This window comes from Hemiscyllium ocellatum, chromosome 1 (assembly GCF_020745735.1).
Source record: "Hemiscyllium ocellatum isolate sHemOce1 chromosome 1, sHemOce1.pat.X.cur, whole genome shotgun sequence".
NCBI lineage: Eukaryota > Metazoa > Chordata > Chondrichthyes > Orectolobiformes > Hemiscylliidae > Hemiscyllium > Hemiscyllium ocellatum.
This window is the reverse complement of record NC_083401.1, coordinates 163,328,687-163,355,199: the sequence shown is the minus strand read 5'-3', so window position 1 is coordinate 163,355,199 and position 26,513 is coordinate 163,328,687. Positions and strand designations below refer to the sequence as shown.

The 26,513-nt window shown below is 39.1% G+C and overlaps 1 protein-coding gene across 1 annotated transcript in view; it reads left to right on the top strand.

The window, feature by feature from the left end:
- Positions 1-26,513, top strand: part of lrba (LPS-responsive vesicle trafficking, beach and anchor containing) — an 866,835-nt gene that overhangs the window by 585,575 nt on the left and 254,747 nt on the right. The gene's annotated exons all lie outside the window — the stretch shown is intronic.

Here is a 26,513-nt window from a genome sequence, read left to right as displayed (position 1 = left end):
AGATCAGAGCTGAAAATGTGTTGCTGGTTAAAGCACAGCAGGTCAGGCAGCATCCAAGGAACAGGAAATTCAACGTTTCGGGCCAGAGCCCTTCATCAGGAATTGATGAAGGGCTCTGGCCCGAAACGTCGAATTTCCTGTTCCTTGGATGCTGCCTGACCTGCTGTGCTTTAACCAGCAACACATTTTCAGCTGTTACACATCTCTGTAAACTTGTCGTTCTGACCACAGAATCCAATTGATGTATCAATGCTTTTGTTTGTTAACTTGCTGTTTGTTTTTAAGTCGAAGTTCACATTAGTGAGATAGCTGAAACTTTTAATTTTGCAAGTTCCATGTCTGATTCTTAAATATTCTTGTTAATTTAGAAATTTCAGGACCTTCATGTGCATCAACTTCAACTTTTCTCCCTGACTGTATTCTCTTCAACCCCACCAAAGTGCAGTGCTCAACCTTCTTTCAGTTGTCACCCTTTCTTGCTCCATTCTCACTGCCTCCTCTATCCTTCCTGCTCCCTTCCACAACCTCAGTTTTTTATTTTCTTTTTGATGGTGGTAGTGGTATTTGAATCATGTGTTAGCTGCAGAGGATTTTGTCTGCTAGTCAAACAGAATGCTCTGCCCTACAACTTTATTTTTCAAAATCTGAGAACATTAAAAGAAAGGTAAACTCCAGAATTAAGAGCAGTTTAGGTCAAAATGGCAATATTTAAATCCAAATATATGGTGAAAAAGGAGGAACAAGTAGCCAAGTAACCCACAAATGCCAGGAGATAACCATCTTGAACAAGAAAGAATCTAACATTATACTTGGACATTCAGTTCCATTGCTATCACGGTATTGCCAACCATTGACAGCCAAGGGGTTATCATTGACCAGAAGCTATACTTGTTCGGTTTTGTAAATATTGTAGTTACAAGAGCAGACCAGAGACTTGGAATTTTGTAGCAAGCAGCTCACCTGCTGTCTCCCCAAGGCCTATCAACTATCTAAGAAGCACAGGTCAGAAGTGTGATCGTATATTCTATGCTTGCCTGGATGAATGTAGTTCTGACAACACACAGCAGCAAGCTAAAGGAAACAGCATCACTTGCAAGTTCCTTTGACTTGAACCTATATCTCAGTCCTTCACTGTTGCTGGGTCAAACTTCATTCCTAACAGCACTATCAGTGTACCTACATCAGATGGACTGCAGTGGTTCAAGAAAGCGGCTGAGCACTGCTTTCTCAAGAATAATCAGGAATGAGTAATGAGTATAAATTTTAGCCTTGTCAACAATGTTGTCATCCCCTTTTCTTAATTTGAAGGATTAACCCACCTAAGGCACAGGTTCAAAGTGGCATTTTATCTAGATTCAGAATTTCTGTTGACAATTATATATCACTTTGGTGATGCTTTCTTTCCTCCACCTGATCTGTATATGCTGAGAGGAGAACAGTGAGGAAGAAATGTACTTTGGAGTTTTATGTTCAATTGTCTATATTCTTCAATGTTGTATTTTTGTAACACAAATATTTATGCTATTAACATATTCTACAATATATTTCTTTACCAGCAGTATAATATTTTCTGCAAACTCTACTATATAACATTCTTTTGGTTTGTATTCATTCTGATAATGTAACAGTTTGCCCATGATTTTAACATTGTCAGAAGTTTTATAAGTGCAGGAATGTTATGCACTGTTGTATTCTTGTGACCCTTAATTACTGGTATATTAGCACCCTCAGATCTAGGAATACAAATAAGAGGACTTGTGAGAGACAACCTGATGCTCATTCCAAGACTATCTCATTAGTTTTACTTAGATTTCTTCCCAATGTTCTTCAACTTCAAGAGCATTAAGAATACCAGGGCTGGTTCTGGAATCTGGAAGCATGAGAGTCTTTGGTATCTTGGGAGTATTGGAGACTTGGATCTCAGGATCTGGAAGAACTCTGTCTGGTTATGAGATCACAATGCACTGAGAATGCAGTGCAAAGATGTTTGAACATTGAGAGGCATTCTTGAATTAGAGGAATGAAAGAATTATCATGAGGCGAAAGTTCCCTGGATTCTGTAAGGATTATAAAAATCATCAGAATGGTAAGTTGTTTGGAGGAGAACTTGCAGGTTATGGTGTTCACATGTATCAGCTGCTATTGTGCTTATAAATGGTAGTGGTCGTGGGTTTGATAAGTGCTGTAAGGAGCCTTGGTAAATTTCTTGTAGATGGCGCACATTGCTGCTACAATGCATAGGGTGATGGGGTGAATTAATGTTTGTGAATGTGGTGCCAATCAAGCCCCAGGATGTGTAGTGTGGGTGATTCAGAAATGCTCATGTCATTGAATGTCATAGGACGATGATTAGATTCTCTCTTGTTGGAACTGTTCATCATCTGATGCTTGTAGGTTGCAAGTGCTATTTGCCATATATATCAACCTATGACTGGATATTGCCTGGGTGTTGCTACATTTGGGCATGTAACTGCTTCAGTATCTGAGGAGTTACAAATGGTGCTGATTATTATGCAATCATCAGCAAAAATTCATTAATGAAGCAGCTGAAAATAGTTGACGTAAGGATGCTTTCTCAACAGACTCCTGAAGGGATGTCTTGGAACTTGATGTATGATTTCTGATAATGAGTCCTCTTGTATTGCATGGAAATTGACTTCAGTCAATGGATTTTAAAAATGTGTTACTGGAAAAGCGCAGCGGGTCAGGCAGCATCAAAGGAACAAGAGAATCGATGTTTTGGGCATAAGCCCTTCCTCAGGAATTTCTTTCAGTCAATGGATTTCCCTTTTCTTCCTGTTGACTTCAAACTTAGTGATGTATCTGGTCAGTTGATGAGGGAGGCTACTCTCCACTCTTATGCATCCAGTTCTCGTGCCCGTGGTTTAGTCAGGTCAGTGCTAAGGTCTGGAGTCAGGAAGTTCTGGCAGAGTTCATATTATTGGTCGGTTAATATTGTCTGATGACATTTCTGATAATTTCTACTTCGTACTGATTTTTATGAGGTCACTAATGAGGCAGTAATGACAAGGTTATGTTTATTTTGGGTTTTTCAGGCATGTGTGCGCAAGCCATATTGTTATTGTACTGAAGCATCTAAAGTATTTATGTGGGTGGGGTGGGGCTAGTGAATAGAGTTCATGACCCCCAAGATATCTTAAAGGAACTTAATTACTACTGATTATTGATTTACATAGAACATAGAACAGTACAGCACAATACAGGCCTTTCGGCCCATGATGTTGTCCCTAACATTTATCTTAATCTAAGATCAATCTAACCTAGGCACCCCTCAATTTACTGCCGTCCATGTGCTTGTCCAGTAGTCACTTAAATGTCCCTAATATCTCTGACTCTATTACCCACACTAGCAGTGCATTCCAAGTGCCCACCACTTTCTGCATAAAGAACCTACCTCTGACATCTCCCCTATACCTTCCTCCAATCATCATAAAATTGTGTCCCCTCATGACAGTCATTTCTGCCCTGAGGATAAGTCTTTGGCTGTCTACTCTCTTTATGCCTCTCATTACCTTGTACACATCTATCAAGTCACCCCTCCTCCTTCTTCTGTCCAGTGTGAAAAACCCGAGCTCACTCAATCTCTTTTCATAAGACAAGCCCTCCAATCCAGACAGCATCCTGGTAAATCTCCTCTGCACCCTTTCCAAGTATCTACATCCTTTCAATAACAATGAACTGGACACAATATTCCAAGTGCAGTCTAACCAGGGTTCTATAGAGCTGTAGTGAAACTTCATGGCTCTTAATCTCAATCCCTCTGTTAATGAAAGTCAAAACACCATATGCCTTCTTAACAACCCAATCAACTCGGGTGGCAACTTTGAGGGATCTATGTACATGGACCCCAAGATCCTCCACACTGCCAAGAATCCTGTCTTTAACCCTGTATTCAGCATTCAAATTTGATCTTCCAAAATGAATCACTTTGCATTTATCCAGGTTGAACGCCATCTGACACTTCTCAGCCCAGCTCTGCATCCTGTCAATGTCTTGTTGTAGCCTGAAACAACCCTTGACACTATCTATGAAACCACTGACCTTTGTATCATTGGCAAACTTACTAATACCCTTCTACTTCTTCATCCAAGTCATTTATAAAAATTACAAAGAGCAGAGGCCCAAGAATAGATCCATCAGGACAACACTGGTCACCGATTTCCAGGCAGAATACTTCCCCTCCACTACCACGCACTGTTGTCTTTCGGCTAACCAGTTTTCTATCCAGACAGTCAAATGTTCCTGCAATCCATACCTCCTAACTTTTTGAATGAGCCTACCGTTTGGAACGTTATGAAATGCCTTACTGTAATCCATATACACCATATCCACTGCTCGACCTTCGTCACCCTGTCTCGTCATCCTCAAAGAACTCAATAAGCTTGTGAAGCATGACCTGTCCCTCTCAAAGCCATGCTGACTACCTTTAATCAAACTATGTTTTTCCCAAATAGCCAGAAATCCCATCTCTCAGAATCATTTCCAGTACCCTGCTTACCACAGATGTAAGGCTGATTGGTCTGCAATTCCCAGGGATTTCCCTATTCCTTTTCTTGAAAGAGAAACAACATTTTCCTCCCTCCAATCATCTGGTACTACCCATGGAAAGTGAGAATGCAAAGGTCATTGCCAGAGGTGGAGCAATCGCATTCCTCGCTTCCCATAATAACCTTGGATATATTTGGTCCAGCCCTGGAGACTTATCTTTCAGTTGCTTTATCTCTTCCTCTTGTTTTGCGCAGAGCTATAAACCAGAAAAAAAAGGAAATTTAAGATGAGTTGTATTGTTACCCCTTCAAGGCTAGTTTCTACTTTTCAGGGTTGAGTTTGAGCTCTGCTGTGCCCCAAAAGTTAAAGGTTTAGGAAGTGTAGTTCCTGCCCTGCTCCTTTAGGCAAAATAGTATTAAACCTGTGATTGTTTGAATCAGCTTGAATATTAAGATTGAAGCATTCCGCTTCACCCATAACATCATGTCGAAGGGCATGTTAAAAATGCCAATCAGTAAAGTTTCAGTGGTCGGTGGCTCTGGTTTGCACTGCTTCCTCACAGCACGAGGGACCAGGTTCGATTCCACCATCAGGCAACTATCTGTCTGGAGTTTGCACATTCTCCTTGTGTTTACGTGAGTTTTCTCTGGGTGCTCTGGTTTCCTCCCACACTCCAAAGATCTGCAGGCTAGGTAGATTAGCCATGGGAAATGCAATGTTATAGTGATAGGATATGAGGGCTTGGCCTGGATGGGATGCTCTTCAGAGGGTCAGTGTGGAGTCAATGGGCTGAATGGCCTGCTTCCACACTGTAGGGATTCTAAGAATTTGGAAACTGAAATCACCAAGAGGATTCAGAACAATGGGTTCTATGAGAGCTGTTCCTCGTGATGTGCTGTCATTGATTGTTTAAGCATGAACCACAAATGCATAGTAACACATGAAGTGCTTCTAATCACATTTATTAGTGAAAATAGGAATTTCAAAGTGTAACAGTGCATTTTAAGTGAACAGTAGAAACGCAACTCAGGGGAAAGTACGAAAATAATGTACCATACCTGAGATTTTAGGGAAACAAAAAAAACTGGCTGCTTTGATCTTAGCTAGTTAATAAAAGATATTACAATTATATCTGTGAGGCTCTGTATTTTTTGTTTTCTTTAAAATATATGGCCTAGATTTTCAAATAGGAATGACAGTGAGGCTTTCTGTGCATTCTATTGTCAAGGAGTAAAACAAACAGAAATTTAACATTGTCTGCACAGGCACAGTTGAATAGGATAATCTGCTGTCAAGGTTTCCTTGCTCTTCCAGAATCCTTTCTGTTAACAGTACCTTGGCAAGAGATTTACCATTCACATATAGGATATTGTGGTAGTTGCTCAATAAAAAAATGTTCATTTAAGTGTAAATTATTTTTTTAAATGACATAATCTTAACATCTTAATTCCTGTCAACTAACCTCCCTGGCATACAACTTGCTTTTTTTCAAGTGTCACGTATCTTTGCTTCAGATGTTAGAAGCAATCGAGGATTTGTAAAAAAAAAAAATTTTTTTTCCCTTTGTATCTTATTCATATATTTACTTCTCTATATCAGTTTCTGTACATACATGATGTTTTATTAAATATTGTAACTGGGACTTTCAGGTTCAGACTCTGCTGTTTTCAGCAGTAGTTTTGTAGTCTGACTGATTAAGTAGACATCTTTGATTGCCCTATTCACACAGGTCCCAGATCCCATCTACAAGACATTGTTGTTTTTGATTTCTGATAACCACAAGGTTAAATGCACAAGCCCACAAAACATTTGTAGGCTAGTCTAAGCACAATGAATGGTGACACCAGTTGTTCATCTCTACCTACAAATTCAAGGCCACAACCTTTGTTATAAGCCATGTGATTCATTACTTTAGTAAATAGGTTGTATTATGACAGTGGGAAAACTGTTGTTACATTTAGGCTTCTGCCTCTGAATACATAGTGTGGAAAAAAGCAGGAAAGTGGAGTTGCGGATTGTCAGATCAGCCATATGTTAATTGAATGGCAAAGTAGATCTACTTTTGTTTCTATGTATTTTGGTCTTATAAGCCACTTCATAGCTTTGAGAATACTTTATTGACAAGAGATTTCAAACTCACGCATATTTATATAAATAAACCCATAGTATTTAGTTAAAAAATTCTGATTAACAAAATAATCTAAGACTTTGAGTCATACAGCACATAAACAGACCCTTCAGCCCAACAGGTCCATGCTAACCAGACTTCCTAATTTATCTGTATTTCACCAATTTCCCTCTAAATTTTTCCCTTCATTGCACCCATCCAAATATCTGGCAACTGATTACATAAAGACACCACCCTCTGTGTGGAAAAAGTTGCCCCTTTGGTCCCTTTTAAGTCTTTCCCCTTTCACCTTAAACCTATGCCCTCTAGTTTTGGACTCCCCTGCCCTAGGAAAAGACCTTGACTATTCACTTTACTAGTGCACCTTGTGATTTTGTAAACCTCTTTAAGGTCATCCATCAGCTTCCTACACTCCAGGGGAAGAAAGTTCCAGCTGATCCAACCTCTCCTTGTAAGTCAAATCTTCCAGTTTGGTAACATCCTTGTCAATCTTTTTTGCATCCTTTCCAGTTTAATGACATCCTTCCTAATGCAGGGTGACCAAAATTGTACACAGTACTCGAAATGTGGCTTTACCAATATCTTATACAGCTGTAATATGACATCCCAACTCCTGTGCTCAGTGCTCTGACCAATGAAGGCAAGTGTGCCAAATGTCGTCTTCACCACCTTGTGATGTCACTTTCAAGGAACTATGTACCTGCACTCCTCCGTCTCTCTGTTCAACAACACTCCCCAGGGCCCTATCATTAACTGTGTAAGTCCTGTCCTGGGTTGTTTTACAAAAATGCAACACCTCACATTTATCTGCATTAAACTCTGCCATTCCTCAACCCACTGACCCAGTTAATCAAGATCCCATTGTACGCTTGGATAATCTTCTTCACTGACAATTTTGATGTAATCTACGAACTTACTAACCATGCCTCTATATTCTCATCCAACTCATTTACATAGATGATGAACAACAGTGGATTCAGCACCAATCCTTGTGGAACGTCACTGGTCACAGGCCTGCAGTCTGAACAATTCTCTACCACCACTTGTACTGTCAAGCCAATTTTGAATCCATTTGGCTATCTCTCCCTGTATCTCATGTGATGTAACCTACTAACCAGACTATCACACAGAACCTTGTTGAAGGCCTTGCTAAAGTCCATGTAGGCAACACCTACTGCTCTGCTTTCATCTATCTTCTTAGTCACCTCTTCAAAAACCTTAATCAAATTTGTGAGACATGACGCCATGCTGACTGTCCTTAATCACCTCTTCTCTTTCCAAATGCATGTAGATCCTGTATCTCCTAATCCCTTCCAATAATCTACCCACCATTAGATGTTAGGCTCACTGATCTGTGGATATCTCGCATTTCCTTGCAGCCTTTCTTAAATAATGGCACAACATTAACCACCCTCCAATTTTCTGGCACCTCAACCATGGTTGTCGATGATACAAATATCTCTGCTAGGTGTCTGTAAGTTTTTCTCTAACTTCCCATACTGTCCTGGGATACACTTGATCAGGTCCTGGGGATTTATCTAAGACTTCTCAGTCTTAACAAACCATTGTTAATCTGTTTGTCACAAACTTGAACTCTACTAAGAATTACTCCTTTTTACTGTCAAACTATGCTTTAAGATTAATCTTCCAGAATTAGTAACTATTCTTTCAGTCTTGAAGATTGGGCTCTTAAAATGTAATGGGTTTGTAAAAATATAAGAAAAATAATTCAATTTTTGTACTGCCTTTCAACAAACTAGGACGTCCCAAAGTGTGTCATAGCTGGTGGATTACTTGTGAAACATATTCATTGAAGAAAAATGTAATACTAACTTGTGCAGAGCAATGTCCCACAAGCCATGTTTTTTAGTAATATCAATTGATGGATGAATTTTGGCTAAGGCCAAAGCTAAGGAGAAGCTTTTGGCTAAGGAAAAGCCACAACTTTTCAAGTAATAAAAATGAGGGCAGACTTGATGTCAGTTTATTGTCTTATCCAAATATTAACACCTACAATATTACTCATAGTAAATTGTAACAATTGCTAGTAAAAATGTGCAACTTTTGCTTTTGTAAAAGAGAGGGGCAATGATATCATATGATCAATAATCGTACTAATACCTCGTGTTGACCTGTAATGGGTAATTATTTAGATAATCATACAATTATCCAGTGATCTAACTTGCTATTTCTTTTCTGTTGGGAATATTCATGTTTGTATTATTATGTAAAACAAGATCACAAAATTGCATGCTTGAATTACCTTTGGAATGTGAGACGCCTAAATGTGATTTTACAGTCTCCGTAGAGACTAGTAACTGTTTGAAGAAACATTCAAACTTCCATTTTATGCTGAGAGGGTAACACATAAAAATAACTTTAGCTGCCTCAGTGGCTAAAGATAAAAAGAATTACAAACCAAATAATGAAACGAAGCTTTCGAACTTCCAGATAATTTAAAGAAAATCCCTAATTAGGTAATGTCACTTGTTTTTTTTTAAGTAGACATCTGTTTCTTCTGGAAACAATTCAAATTATATTGTGGTTTTCAAGTATTTTACTTCTGTTTTTTTTCCCTTTCTCAACACCATCTTACATAATGAATGTTTTCCCTGGAGTTCCTTCACTTATTTCAGTTAGGCAAATCCTCCAGCCTTGTTTTAACTCTTTGTGAAATAGGTTTCTAAATTGGCAGCAGCTAATACTCATATGCTGTGGAAAATAATACAGAGTCAACATTTCCTCTTTGAGGTTGCAGGCCTGGCAAGTATCCATCATTTAGCCCTCTTAGCCCTAAGTGGACATTTATTTCATACTTTACTCTTTTTATTGAATGCTATGGGTTTTGTGACAGAATGATTGGTTTTAATTCACTCTATTACTAAATTATATATGCGCTATTTCTTAGCCTTTCATTGCTTCATTGAACCTATCTAGTATTTAATGATAATAACATGAAGACTAGCATTCCATTCGCCGCCTTGAGCATTTTAAAGAGGTACACATCTGAACCAAATCTCATTGATATCCACTGTATTTAACTTTGTGGCTTCGAAGAAAACATACTCTGATGTATCCTTTATCATTCCAAAACAGATCATCTCACACTTGGTTATTTTAAAATTCATTTCACACAGCTTTGCCCTTTCACTTAATCTATCAATATTATATCATAACTTAATTCTGCCATCAACTCTGTCTACAAAGTCATCCAGTTTGGTGTCATCAGCAAATTTGGATATTTGAACTTTTATGCCATTATCCAATTGTTAATGTATATTGTGAATAATTGAGAACCCAGCACAGATTCCTACAGGCCACCAGTAGTTACATCCTACCAGTCTGTGTGCTTATCCATTATTCCACACTCTGTTTCTTGCCAGTCAGTCAATTTCCTATTCCTGTCAGGAATTTGTCCTCAGATCCTTTAGCTAACAGTCTCTTGTCTGGGACTGTATCAGAAGCTTTCTGGAAGTCCATATAAATTATATCCATTTGCTTACCTTTGTCCACCACCTTTTTCACCTCTTCAGAAAAGCTCTGAGGTTTATAAGGCATCACCTGCCCTTCTTGAATCCATGTTGATTCTCCCTGATTAACTGAAAATTTTCAAGATGATCAATTACTCTTCTTGATTATGGACTCCAATAATTTCCCCATCACAGATGTTCGACTAACTGGTCTATAATTCCCTAGTTTCCCTCTGTCACTTTTCTTAAAATAATAGAGTGGCATGAGCAAATTTCCAATCCAGCAGTGCAATTCCTGATTCCAGAGAACTCTGAATGATTGTGGTTAAAGTATCAGCAATGTGATCCCCTGCTTCCATTAACACCCATGGATGGAAGCCATCAGGTCCTGGGGATTTGTCAATCTTCAATTCTGTTAATTGATGATTTACTTAAACTAATTTTATTTAAACCTTGACTTCTAGCAAATTATCCTCCTTTCCTGCTGTGAAAACTGAAACAAAATAATCATTCAGTATGTCAGCCATTTTCCTCAGGGTCGTTGATCATATCCCCCAGAATACCCTAGAGCCATAAATGTTTCTTCCTCCAGGAATTTCCAGTAACTTCTCTCTGCTTGTCTTTGTAAGCAATTAAGTTAATTGAGTATTATATTTTTTCATAAACAGCAATATACATAAGCAGGATAAGATGATAAATGAAAAAGCTACATAATAGAACACTGAGGTGTTAAAAGCATTGAACTGGAGCAATAATGATATATGTATGGTTCAGTGATTTCCCGCTAAATTGCAAAATTGCCCCCAGGGCAGGAACAAAATTTCATGAAATGATTCAAACGCACATGTATGGTTCATTAGATGAATCTGTCCAACTAATGCTATGGGTGTGTTGTTTGATAAGATGATTTGAAGCGTCTGGAGATTACTCACAACAAGTTAGTATGTTTACTGTACTGTTTTGGTCTGTGTTGAATGTAAAGTCTGATTTCTTGATTGAAATGGCATACAGAAAAGAAGGCTGCTAATAGTTCTACTTAGGGTATTATGTCGTTAAAATTTAGGAGGAAGTATATCATCCTCCTGATAGAATGTTAAGGAAACTGAAATAAAGATTGGAGTTGCATGTGCTTTTACCCAGGCAAGCTGGGCATAAAGCACTGCACTTTGTTGAAGCAAAAGGGGAAACAATAAAGTGAAAAAAAAACAGTCTTCATCCCTCACAGCCTCAGAGACCGAGGTTCGATTCTAGCCTCTGTCAACTGTCTGTGCGGAGTTTGCACGTTCTCCCCGTGGCTGCGTGGGTTTCTTCCAGTTGGTCCGGTTTCCTCCCACAATCCAAAGATGCGCAGGTTAGGTGAATTATAGAACATAGAACATAGAAAAATACAGCGCAGTACAGGCCCTTCGGCCCTCGATGTTGCGCCGACCAAAGCCTACCTAACCTACACTAGCCCTTGCCTAACTAAATTGCCCAGAGTGTTCAGGGAGGTGTAGATTAGGTGCAATAGTCAGGAAAATGTAGAATGATAGGGTAGGGGAATGGGTCACTCTTCGGAATTGTTGGGCCAAATGGCCTGTTTCCACACTGTAGGGTGTCTATGACATTCTCTCTCACTCTTTCTTCACTCTCTCTCTGTCACAGAAATGCAGCTTAATTTTCCCAATCATGTCTTGCCGACTTAAGCTCCTGTATCTAAGCCCCATATCCTGCATACTCTCCATGCTCACCTATGTCTATCTACCCACCCATATACATTCTTGTAGCCCCATACCAACCTATGCCTTTCTGCCCACACACCAAGACTTTTTAAAGTCCCTGTACCAGTGTAGTTCCACCTTCTATCAATGACTTGGATGAAGGTACCAAATGTATGGTTGCTAAATTTCTTGATAGCATAAAGATAAGTTGGATAAAAAGTCATGAAGAATCCATAAAGAGTCTGAAAAGGATAATGATACATTTAAGAGAGTGGGCAAATATTTGGCAAATGGAGTATAATACTGCGAAATTTGAACTGTCTAATTTGGCAAGAACAACAAAACATCTATTTAGCATCTTTTTTTAAAGGGAAAGAGATCACAGAGCTCTGAGATGCAGTGTGATCTGGGTGACTAGTACATGAATTGTTTAACGTTGGTATACTTGTACAGCAACCCTGAAAACAATTGGAATGTTGTTTATTGCAAGAAAAACAAATATAAAACTGGTGATGTTTTGCTGTGGTAACATAGAGTTGATAAGGCTGTATCTGGAGTACTGTGTATAGTTTTAGCCTCTTTATTTAAGAAATAATTCAAATGTTTCAAAGGCTGTACAGAAAATGGAATGGAGTTGATTTTTTTATAAGGAAAGGTTGGACAGACTGAGCCTAGATAGATTGGAGTTTAGAAGAATGCAAGACAATCTTATTAAAACATACAAGATTCACAAAAACTTCACAGGATGGATCTGAAAGGTATTCTCCTTGCGGAGAGACAAGATCTTATTGACCATTGGATCAGGCTAGAAGTGCTGAATAGTTGATCCATGTCATTCTGTGCCTCCCCATTACACCTATCATTTAAATTTACCCAGTATTCACAAAGGTCCATGTTGAGATGAAATCCATTTAGTTGTTGAGAAATTTACAAAATAACTCATTCGATGCATTTAATTTCCTTTAATACCTCTTAAAAACATACATTGGAGTTCATAGTTGCACTTCAAAGATATCATATGTAGCTTTCCAACGAGCTGTGCACTGACAAGCACCACACTGGGAGGATGAGAGTTTGCAAAATAAGCCATATACCACTAATCCTGTAATTTAACGCCTCAAGCTTATTTCCTGAGTGAAATAGCGATGAGATTTTTTTTCCATGTATCTAAAGGACAATAATTTTAAATGCCTTGGCAGCTTGGTTACTCCTATTGACAGCTGTGTGGACCGCTCCTTTTGGCAAGTTTCCTGAAATTTCTAGTGGGATTAAGGTTCCAGTGCTATTATGCACTTTATATGCATATCCCATTTCCTTTAACAATTCTAGAGGACATCTAACTTCTCCCAAGGCCTATCCAAGAAGGCACTTTTCGTCTCCAAAAAGGTACCCTTCCTCTGTAAAGATCTCTGGTGGCTTCAGATCTTCTTCTGAATTACAAAAATCATGTGTTGAACATTTTGGGAATAAAAATCAGACCAATCTGAGAAAGCTATGCTTTCATGTGTCAGTTCCCCCTGTGAACCATCGATGTATAAAGCAAAACCTACCTCTCCGTTTGCAAACATTGTTGCCTCTGTGACCAAGAGTGAAATTTCTAGTCTTTGATCTCTGTCACTATTTTGGAATATGACAAAGCTCCCAAAGTACTTCAAGTAACAAACTAGATTGGGTGTTCAATTTTTCTTTTACAAAAAGTCACCAACATTTATAAACTGTTGTCAGCTCTTGAAATGAGTGATGGATGAAATTGTGACAATGACTGCCGTCATTGCAAACAAAATTTGAGAGAGTGTAGGATGATGTAGTCTCCTTGCACTGTTTTGGATTTTCTTTGGGCTTGGAAATGAATTTCTCTGAATTGATTTGTTTTAAATTATGTGTTACTTTTTGCTATTTTCCCATTCCAAAGAGGCTACTTGGTCTTCGGTGGGTGGGAGTGTTGGCAATTATATGCAGTGTTGCTATATTTAATTTCCTCTCCTCTTGCTTTGCTAATGTCTTTTTAAAGCAATATTTGTATTTTCTATACTCTTGTAGTTCGGTCTCTGTTTTGAGCCCTCTGTATCTGCCATAAGCTTCCCTTTTTCTCCTATTATCTGATCCTGTACATTCCTGAAATTCCAGGGTTCTCTGGACTTGTTGAGTCCACCCTTCACATTTATAGAAATATCACGGTCTTTTCTCGAGGGTAAGGCTGGCCAAAACTTAAGTGAAAACAATGGCCTAGTGGTATTATCACTGGACTGTTAATCTAGAGACCCAGGGAATCTTCTGGGGACCTGGTTCAAATCCTGCAGGCAGATAGTGGAATTTGAATTCAATAAAAAATCTGGAATTGAGAGTCCAATAATGATCATGAACCATTGTCGATTTTCAGAAAACCTCACCTGATTCACTAATGTCTTTTAGGGAAGGTAACTGTTGTCTTTACCTGGTCTGGTCTACATGTGACTCCAGATCCACAGCAATATGGTTGACTCTCTAACTGCTATCTGGGCAATAAGGATAGAGATTAAATTCTGGTTGAACCAGTGATGCCCTCCTCCCATGAGTGAATAAATAAAAACTGGAGAGCTAGGTTTAAAATTAGAGGAGTAAGATTTAAGATAAAAGGAGCACTTTTGCACAGAGGGTGGTGCATATAGAACCACCAGATGAAGTGGTAGAGGTGGGCATTTGTACAACATTTAAAGATATTTGGAGAGGTATGTGGTTAGAAAATGTTTAGAGAAATATGGATCAAAAGAAGGCAAATGGGACTGGTCCGGTTTAGGAAAATCAGTCAGCATGGATGAGTTGAACTATAGGGCTTGTTTCCATATTGGGTGACTATGTTAGCTCTGCACACTCGTAATTTCCTTTTTAAAGGATTCCCAGTCATCTCATATAGATTTTCATATAAACAGTTGTTCCTAGTCCACTTTGGCCAGATCCTGTCTTATCATTGAAATCAGCCCACCCCAAATTCAGAACCTTTATTTCTGGTACATCTTTCTCCTTTTCTATGGTTATCTTAAATCTTGAGAAGTTATGGTGAGTATCACCAAAATGCTCTCTGACTGACATTTTTGCTACTTGCCTGGCAACATTTCCTAAAATTAGATCCAGCATTTTCCTTCTCTTGTAGGACTTTTTACATGCATCTACTGGATACATTTTAAGAATTCTGTGCCTTCTAAGCCTTTCACAGTTTGTCTATCCAAGTTACGATTGGGGAAGTTGAAATCTCCTACTATTATTACGTTTGTCTGAAATTTGCCTATATATCTGTCTTTTTCTCTGTGCTTTGACTGTATGGAGGCCTAAATGACACTCCCAGTAGTATGGTTGCCCCCATTTTTGTTCAATTCTAAACATTAGACTCAATTGAGGAACCATTTAAGAATTCGTCCCTCCATTATTGCCTTGTTTCAAACCTTGATAATACTATGACATCACCTCCTCTTTTACATCACTCCATTTTGCCTAAATATTTATACCTTGGAATAGCGCTGCAGCCCTGGTCCCTCCCACAACTAGTTTTCCATACTACTAATAATATCAGATCCCCATGTATTAATCAGTACCCTTAATTCATCTGCCCTCCCCGCACAGGTTTGGGACTTGTACCAGTTGCACCTTCTGCAGAAATGGACCAAGTAATCCAGGAATCTAAAGTCCATCACCTTCTATCAGAATTTTAACAATGTTACTGCACAGCTGCTGCCTGATGTGCTGCATATTTCCAGCATGTCCTGTTTTTATTTCAGATTTCCAGTATTCTCAAAATTTTACTTCTATATTACAATGGACACTTGATATATTCAACAGCTGTCCTTCAGTTCTTGCCTGTGGCAAGTTTGACCCCATAACGCTGTGACTTACACCACAAGTAGAGCAAGAAAGCTGTTCCTGAAACCACCCAGCCTGAACAAGGATTGCAAGCTATTTTTGTTTACTCCAATCTCATCCAGGCTGTTCAGCTATGCCAACAGCACACAAGGAATCCAAGTTGCTATGACAATGTGCACTATTGCATACATGTTGTAGCCTGGAACACTGGATAGTGATGGAAGAGATTTCAACTTCATTTCATCACATGGCTGACCAGGAATCTCTCCTGATTTTACTACTACTATTTACTTACATTGAAAAGATTGACACGTTGAAACTCAAACTGTTTGTGAGCATCATAAATGCATTGCCTTGGCTTTCAACTTTTGGTCTGGAACTTGAATCCAAAACATCTGACTTAGAAGGAGAAACACTACTCACTGTGCCACAAGTCCTCCTTTCACAAGTTGTATACAATATTCTTTCTTGGGATATTTTTGTTTGCTGGCAAGGCCAACATTTATTGTCCATCCCTAAGTGTCCTGCAGCAATTGCTGGTATGTTGTCTGCATCTGAGTGATTTGCTTTGCCATTTCAGAGGGCACATGCAAGTCAATTATATTTCTCTGGCTGTGAAGTCACATTTAGGTAAGACTGGGTAAGGATATCATTTTTCCTTCCTGAAGGACTTTGGTAAATCAGTTGGATTTTTATGACAATCCGGTTATTACTTTGTCATTATTAATAACAATCGCTTCTTGCTCCAAATTAAATAAATTAAACTAAAAGTATCCATACTGACATCTAAACTCTTGTCTGGAGAATTAGTCTCTGCTTCTGTGTTATGAATCCAATAATATTACCACTATGTTACTATTCCCCACCGTCCCCACTGACTACTATGAAACCTGTTCTTTCCTGATCTAGTCAATGCAGCAAGGAAATACAATGAGGTTATCCAAGGGGTGGTTTTGAAGGCAAAACTAAATGACCTTTTGCTGCTTTTGAGTACCATTTATAAACTGTAACATTCAATTGCTTCCTGTTCTTGAAATCAACATTTACTGGATCAACTCAAATATGAGAACTTTTATTCTACCAAAAATAAAATCCATTCATTGAGTTAATGAGCTGTATTGTGCAGAGTGGAAGTGATGCCAAATACTCTTTAAGAATCTCTGTGCAGGTTTTAATTGTACCTGTTTCAGTTCAAAACTGAGGAAACCGCCAACATAAGATTTTAATAATAAACTATTTCAGTTAAAAGCTAAGTGTATGTAATTAATTAAGTCTAAATAGTCAGTTCATCATACGTACTTGGACTTAATTATTTTCGTTTGGGAACATACTGTATAACAAAGGTATGTCGTGTCAAAGTAAGCTTTCACTTTAAAAGCACAGGATGATAGAATCTGAGTATTCTAGCTCAGTATCACTTTGCATCATAATTACAACCATATCAAGTGCACTGCTTTGCAAATCAAATACCTGATGGAATCAGGCCACCAGTATCTACTGAAGGATTTGACACAAACATGACAATTTGATCCATCATATCTAATTTCTGAAATCCCCTGTGGAATTCCTCTGCTAACTTCCTCAGATGGAACCATTTTACTTTATCTTTGATTATTTTTTGTTTTTTTGTTGTGAGAAGTGTTATGGTGTTTTATTTCTTAATTGGGAGGACCACAGTTTCAATTTAAATCCATTGGCAGTACTGATCATATTTGCTGAATCTTTGTTCTTTCCCTGCAGTTCACAGATTAGCTCATTCAATTTTAATGTAATATCTGAAGGAACCCAAAGTCAAGTAAACACATATTGTCTGACAGCTCACTGCACATGTCATTCCTTTTTTAAGTGACTTTTTCAGGTACCAGATCTAAAAATATTTTCAGGACCTTCCCTAAACTTAATCACCTCACATCAGCATGTTGGATTTGTTCACCATAGACAGCATTGAGTTTGTTGAGTGAGATTGAAACATGTGGTACTGAAGGGCTCCTGCTCTTCAGTTTAACAGCAGTTTACATTATATAAAAAAGCCTGTAAATTTATTTGCTAATGTTTGCTGGTGGATTATATAGTGGTGATTGAGAAAGATGGGTAAATCAGGATCACTTTGGCAAAATACAAAAAAGCCTGCATTTGCACCAGCATGCCAGGAGTAATTCAGTTGATCAACTGTTATGGTAGAAATCACTTTGTTGATTGGAATATTTGTCTTGAGCACATGGTTTTTGAATTTTTAGTGGATATTCTCACTCCTTCCTCTCTCTTCCATGATAAAAAGGGTGAGACGATCCTTTTTAGTTGTTATGTCCTTAAAAGCCATGCACACAAAAATAATCAGTTGGTTGTGTCAGTCATTTTGATAGATTGAGTTGTATTGTATTGAGAAACATTTACAATCCTTTTGGTCCTACTGTAGTTGCTGAAAGACATCTTTGGACAAAGATACCACTTATCTCACTATTGTGTTATTGTTTCTTCTTTGTTCTTAATCTTTGATTAAGGAGTCAGTGGCCAAGGCCCTTTCTTCTTTCTTTACTTCACTATCTGTAAATGATTTCTTGAGTTTTGACAGAAGATGGCAAATACAAAATGATGCTTCAATGCAGGGCCTGATTTTCCAATTGATTCAAAAATAAAACGGTCTATTGAGCTTTCAAAACTGCCTTCAACTTGCTATATTTTTTGTGCAAATCATGCTGTTCAAGGGAAAATGTCCTTGAATTTAATATATGGTGATATTCCAAATTTCCCTTTTTACTTTATAATGTACTTTGCACTTTATCATTTACAGTTATGAACAGAAAGTAATTTTCCTGTTGTGTAGGAGTTGTATGTTTTTGTTTGTTCTCAGATGACTCATGTTCGTTAATCATGATTATTGCTTCAACTTATAGTTTGTCACATTCGTCTGTTACTGGTCAGTGCACATCAGCCTCTCGATCCATTCCTCTGGGATCCAAATGCTTGATGGCTCCTTTAAAGTGTGTAGGCATGGGAGGTCACTTATATGGTTGCAACTTGTTTTCAGGGTCCCTGCTTGGCTTGCATTGTTTGGATATTGAATGTGGGGTATGACAACTTTCCCGAGTTGCATCTCTTACCCTACTAAACTATATTTGACAATTTCTAAGAAATACTTCAGTATGGCTATCAACCTCAACAATTTGTTGCTGATAGTTCCACCAAGTTGGCTACTTAGATAAAACTGTCATTGAATGTAAATCATTCGGTAGAAATTTGTCCTCCTTGCTATAGTGTGAGCCGCGAGCAAGCTGAGGAAGAAATGGAGAGTATGAAGAAGTCATTTTGTACAATTTTCTCTTCAGGCCTTAAATGGCAACTTCAGAATCTTGCTGTTGAGCAATGACTATCTTATTTTCATGTATTTGCATCTCATTAAAATCCCAATTCAGCCTGTATACTGTATATACTATTTCCAATCCTCCTGCACTACAATGTTCCATACTGTCAATCCTCCACACAAAGCAGCATCAACAAGGCAACAGCCTTGCCACATCATCATGTCTGCAATTGAAACAACTTTCACATCATCTCAGCTCTTCAGCCTTTTGACTTGGAGTTCAGGGACACTTTGACTTGCATGCTTCTGTCAGGTCACTTTGTGCACAGGGACAGAAATTGATCTCTTGCTTCTGCAAAAGATGCATCCTATGGCTGTTAGCTTGCTTTCTCAACAGTCACTCTCTTTACACTTACCTGGAAGCTGTCAGCTTCTGTCTGTTTCACGTTGCTTTCTTTGTGCATATTTATTGACTTCAGCGCTGACTTACAAGCTGCTAGCTTCTGTGTGGCACAAATTGCTTTTTTAGTACACCTAGTCTTTCGTGCTCAGTTTCAGGATGCCTGCCTCTGTGACTTACATTGACTTTTAGAAGAGAGGCAGCAAGCTTTTCATTGTGAGTAGCTTTAAATAAGCAAGGGAATGTACATGTCATTGTGGGACACCATGCTGTGGCAATGTCATACCTGCAGCAGGTACCAGTTTATGTGCTGCACGCCATTCGTGCTTCAAGTAAATTGCCATTTGTGAAAGTCAATTTGAGTACTCATAAGTGGGTGAAATGGGATTATGGTCAGTCAGAGAATACCACCACAATCAATGAAGGGACACACAGAAGAACAGGAGTGCTATACACAAGAAAAGACCATTCAGCCCACTGTGTCTATGCAGGTAGTGCTATTCTCCTGCCTTTTCACATTATTTTGTACATTGTTTCTATCTAACTGTATATCCAATGGCTTCTTGAATGCCTCAATTGATCCTGCCTCCATCAGATAATGTATTCCAGACTCAACCGTTTATTGTGTGAAAAATCATTTTTCTTGCACCACATTTTCTACTTTAAATCAATGCCCTCTCATTCTTGATTTATTTCCAAGTAGAAAGTTTCTCTCTATTTACTCTATCCAAACGCCTCATGATTTTGAAAGCTTCTATCAGATCTCCTTCTTAGCTGCCTTCTCTCAACAATAACCAATCACTCCAGTCTAGCTTCATAATTGAATTTTCTCATCACTGAAACTATTGTTGTAATTCATTTCACATTTCCAGTCTAGAAGGTTGGTCATGTCAGTTGGATGCTCGGTCTGACCAGAATCTGGGAATTTGAATCCGTGCATTCTAGGGTTTGGTCACAGTCAGTCCTACAGTTCAATTGCAATTAGTCCAGGGATTACAGTTAGTTTTGATGAGATTTTGTGGAGATAGCATCTCAGAATTGGGACATGGTCAGACAAGGGTGGCCTGTCTAATTTGTATGGGGTTAGGCTATGTCAGTCCATTTGTTCATTAATGGTGAGGAGACTTATTAGAGGACACCTGGGGAAAGTGGACAACTTAAGTTTTTAACGGTGCTTCACTGGGTCACTGAGCGAGTAGTGACTGTGATAGGGGACAATCAATGATCTCATAATAAGTTGAAGGGGACAGGGAACTCTATAAGGTGATGTTCAACAAGATTCCTGTCCTCCTGGCCTCTACATGTGGACAGGGTAGGCCAACATGGGCATGAGAAATTCCAAAGATAGGGACACTGTGTCGAAAGTGACTACGTTAATAAATACTTATGTCAAAGGGCTTACTGGAAATGGGGTAGGTGGGAGTGAACTGAAAGGCCATAAGGGCCACAGGGACAGCACTACAAAAGGTAACGTGAAGGATGGGGGAACTTTATGCATCACAGATGAAGCCTGCAAGTCACTCATACTGAAGCAAATTGAAATCTTGCCATGTTGATTTGAAGGTCAACTGCTCCATAACTACACAAAATGGCTGGTACAGTCCATACATTTATCACTATGTTTTACTCTGTGATTTGAGGCAATGGTAGGGCAATTGATGTAGTTTTTCCCCTGATTGAGTGACGCCACCCATTTGAACTTAATTTGTATTTTGTCAGCAGGTCATACAATGTTCAAGAATGAACATCAAGAGTTATGGCTTCAAGTAATCATGATGATTATATTGTTGTGTGCATTAATTGCCACCTTGTCACTTCGGTTAAGCAAATATAACCAGAACAAGGCATTTAAAAGTGACACCTGAGGTTTGCATTACATGCGCCCATTTCCAAAGGGAGCACAGAAAGACAATGCTTTACATCTGCTAGAAGTGCACAGTAAGTTAAATAAGCATGGACATGGTCTGAGATGTGAAAGGGGGCCTTGTCTTTATAGGGGTATGATCACTGTGATCTACTGGCAGAATTCTACTCCCATTGTGCAATCAGTTTTCATTACATAATGTACATTGAGATAAAGAGACATAGCTGCATGCCACGCTATGTGAACTTATAGCATTGTATAATATTGCTGAATAAAGATTGATTGTAAGGATATGAGGGCTCAGGAGTTCCTTTGGTAAAATTGTATTAGTTTTCTGACAGTCTGCACAGCTTATCTGCTCATGGATCTCATATGGAGATTGCTGTGGCCAAAAACATTGTGGTGCAACTACTAAGGCAACATAGAAGCAATGACTATTTAGTCAGCAAGAACATCAGCTTCTGGTGGCTGCTGCACAGCTCCAAGAGGAAGACTTAACAAGCTGAATAGCCACCAAGGAACTTGAGAATGATGACACTGTTTATCTACAAGTCTCGCTGTCATTTTCTTCAACTCTCTGAAAAACAGAGCGGGCACTAATTACAGAAGTTTCAACTCAACTGTGTCATTTGCTGGAGCAGGATTTGTGCTGAGGAGGACTGGGCAGCCATCTCTATCTGCTGGCCACCTTGGTCATAGATAACCTGAACTCCTATGCAAGAATTCAAGAAGCAACTGAGCACCTGTATGACATTGCTCCACCTTTGACCTAAAAAAAAAAGTTATCTCGGATGTAAAATGTTATTTTTCTAGAACACAGTTCTTTTTATCCTTTCTTGTGATGAGGACAGTCAAGCAGGTTGGGTAGTGGCTCAAATGTCGTGGCTTCTACTAGATGGAAGGCCCTATTGACTGTACCCATGTTACTTTGACATAACCCTATCACAAATTTGTACAGTGTGTCAATACTTAAATTATGTGTGACCATCAATGACATGTTTTGGAGATCTGCACCAGATACCATGGGAGCTGTAATGACTGTTACATACTAGACAACACACAGGCTCCTGCCTCGGTTCCAGGATCCTTGGGCCATATATGTATGGCTGCTGAGAGATGAGGGTTTCCCCTTCTCTCCCTCAAAATATGGCTCATGATCTTTTAAGAAATCCTCAGAATTGACATGAAACAAAAATACAGCACTGTCCATATATCCAACATACATTGGAGCAGACAATAAGCCTCCTTAAGTTTGATGCCTGCACCAGAAAGCCTTGCAATGAAATCCAGAAAAGAAGTTCTACATCATTGTGCCATGCTTTGCCCTTCACATCTGGAGCTGACAAAGTGGGAGTTGTTCTGAATGCAGCTGAAGTGGGGAATGTTAAGAAGTCTTTTGATGATGAAGGTCGGCTAACAATCAGGCCATCAGCTGGAAGACCATCCAAGAGAGCATGTCAGAGCAATGGATTGATGAGTGCAAGAGACCAGAGAAAATCTGATTGAATCCCTCTTCCAGAATGAATGAGCTCAGTTTGATATTCTGTTGGCAATATGGCAAACAGCTCCTGCTTAATGCACAGGACATGTGTACTTGGTTATATATGTAGCTTTTGACTTTTCTGTTGCTTGAATAAATATCTGAATTTTCACCTGATTGTGTACTTGATATCTTTGGGTGATTCCTGTTTCAAGTGTCTACACTCTAATGTTCTCTGACCATTGGGGTAACATTGACAATCAATGGAGTAGTGCACTACCATCACATGGTGTCAGGTTTAAGTAAATCTTAAGGCTTTCATCAATATATTATGTTCAAATAAAATAAAACAAAGAACTGCAGATGCTGGAAATCTGAAACAAAAACAGAAGTTGCTGGACTCAAAACATGAACTCTGCTTCCTCTCCACAAATGCTGTCAGACCAGCTGAATTTCTCCAGCAAATTTTATTTTTACTTATTATATACTAATGTTACTTAGTGAAGTCTCTCATGATAGCCAGCGGATTGAAATCCTAAACAATTTCCTTTTGACTCTTGCATTGTTAGTAACCCTGCCAAGTGTGAGTAAGAGTAGATTGCTAAGTTGCCCTGACATGCTTGCACATGTGGTAGGGCAACATTGAACATGTGAGAGGCAGCGCTTAGTGCGATGGTCTGCCAAGAAAAAATACACAATGAGGTAAATTACACAAAAATTACCCAATGTCTGGACATGTGAGTTGCCCATTGTACATCTCCCAACTTTAAATGACAGTGTGCTCCTTGAAAAGGTGAATTAATTTTTCCCAGTAACTTTTCATCACTGATTCCAAACTCTCACTCACAAGCTGGATATAAGTGTGAAATGATATATGCAGCCGGACCAGAATGTGCATTTAGTCTCAGAAATGTATACATTAAAATGGAATACATTGGCTGCAGTGCTCAACATCACAGTTCAATGATCCCTGACATTGGAGGCTATCTGCAGTCAAGGAGTCAGTTGCTTGAGAGAGATGAGCAATGCTTGGCAATTGCAACTTATTTCTTTGGGACTTCTGAACAGGCTGCTGACCTCTGATACGGCTCTGACATCAATAGGACCAATAGCAAATATTCTATTCAAACAGACTGTTAAAGTGCAAGAAAAAATAGATTTACAAAAGTGAAACGTTCCTTCCAATAATGTTTCACCTGTGCGCCATTAGTAAATATCTTCTTCCTCAGCCTACCACTGTGTCTAAGTGCAATCCTAATTCTGTGGCTGGGATGGAGGAATTATGCTGTAAGGTTGGTTCTGTTTGCTTGTAAAATTTGGGTTGTCAGCCCTTGTCTGCTAAGAGTCTCCTGCTGAAATACAGGCTCACCCTCTTGGCAGAAGCAATTGGCATGCTTTGGGATTACAAATGGGGTTGGGGGGCACGGAGATAGAATTCCTGAGAAGAAACAACTGGAGGAGCTTGCTTATAGCTCCTCTTTCCTGCGATTACTCACTGGCGCAACCCTGAGTTGAGGGGGCACCTGATATGGGATCAAGGTCTTTTGTCTCCTCCTTGCCTTGTCATTGATGCTAAGCACCTGTGTCTAGAGCGATGGAGTGCAGATCTATACATATATTTGGCAGATCCTGAGTGTGCTGAACTTGATGCTCCATGGTAGTCACCAGCCTAGCCATAGAGAGCCAGACACATGACTGCGAGAGCTAGCAAGGTGCTGGTAGTATTGATGGAGTCCTCTATCCTTTGATTCAGCTTACCAAGTGCCTTTGGCAAACCTGCCTGAGATTTCTATGCTTGTGTCTCCATTTTGACAGTTATTAATGGCCAAGAATAAATGGTTTCCATCTGCCTGGGATTGAGCAGGTGTCTGATCTTCGGGCAGTCCTCAGTGTCAGAGGTGTGGGACTTTCCTTCTTTTGTTGTTTGTGGAAATCTGTTATCGATTTATTCAGTAAATTGTGCTACCAAGTCCAGATAGAGTTATTCACCTTTGTGGGTTCACTAAGCTGGCAGAGGGTTCAAATGAAAATCTTACCATTGGCTTCCTCCTCAGAGATGGAGTTTATGGACTTTAGCACTGGCCTGTTTGCAGTTATTCACTGGGTGCTGTTAGTGCCTGCATAAGAGATAATTAAATAATTGTTGTAAAAGAGATCAAATTTGTGCAGATTAAGAATGGATTAGCATTTGTGTGAATGGGAAAGCAGTGCAACAAAACAGAATGAAGCATTCTGGGTTGATTGGTCATTGAGGTCTCCTGATCTCCAAATTAGAGACTCAGGTCATCTCTGACCAAATCCAGATTTTCTCCTGATAGGGAATAAGGAACATGATGCAAAAGGGATTGAGTATGTGGAAGAATATAAAAACTTAAGAAATAGGAGCAGAAGTTGGCCATCTGGCCATTAAGCTTGCTCTACCATTCAATAAAATCATGGCTGATTTTTTTCATGGATTCAGCTCCACTTACCCACCCGCTCACCATAACCCTTAATTCCTTCACTGTTCAAAAATCTTTCTATCTTTGCCTTAAAAACATTCAACGAGGTAGCCTCAACTGCTTAACTGGGCAGGGATTTCACAGATCCATTACCCTTTGTGTGAAGTCCTAAGTTTGTTTCCCTTATTTGAGGCTATTCTCCCTAGTTCTTGTTTCATCCGCCTTTGGAATCAACCTCCCTGCTTCCATTTTATTTATTCCCTTCATAATTTTATATTTTTCTATAAGATTCCCTCCCCCTGCCACTCTTTTAAGTTCCAATGAGAAGAGTCCCAATCTACTCAATCTGTCCTCGTAAGGTAATCTTCTCAATTCTGGAATCAACCTAGTGAACCTCCTCTGCACCCTCTCCAGTACCAGTACATCCTTTCTCAAGAAAGGAGACCTTAACTGTATGTGTTACTGTAGATATGTTCTCACCAGCATCTTATACAGCTGCAGCATAACATCCCTATTTTAAAATTCCATCCCTTGAGCAATGAAGGACAATATTCCATTTGCTTAAATTACCCGCTGTATCTGCAAAGCAACTTTGTGATTCATGCACAAGCACTCCCAGGTCCCTTTGCACAGCCGCATGATGCAATTTTTCAGAATTTAAATAATAGTCCATTTTGCAGGTATTCCTATTAAAATGGATGACTTCACATTTACCAACATTGTACTCTATCTGCCCAATCACTTTATCCCTTGCCCATTCACTTAACCTATCTATATCCCTCTGCACACTTTGCTCTACCACTCAGTATCGTTTTCAAAATTTGACACTACACTTGGTCCCCAACTCTAAAGCATCTATGTAAATAGCAAACAGTTGCGTTCCCAACACTGATCCCTGAGGCACACCACTAGCCACTGATCACCAACCAGAAAAACACTAATTTATCTCACTCTTTGCTTTCTGTTAGTTAAGCAATTTTTAATCCATGCTAATACATTACTTGCAATGTCAGCGCCATTTTGTGTGATACCTTGTTGAATTCCTTCTGGAAATCCAGATATATCACATCCAGCAGTTCTTCATTGTTTATTTGCAGGCTATTTGTAGTGAAGCATGAGCAGGAGAGATTGTGCGGTGTCCCCATTGAGTGACAAGGAAGTGCAAAGGGCAGGAAAGATTGGTAGTTTTGGAGGAGGAAGTGGTTGAGAACTGTTGAAAGGATATGATGCATACAGTTCTGGGAATGTGTGGGTACGGTTATAGTGAGTGGTGACTGTGAATTTGATGTCGCAGAGGCAAAATTGTGATACTTAGCCTTGCAGAACAAAGGAGTTCAAATCACTTGTTTCTATGCAGCTGAACATCCTTTTCATTTGGAACATAGC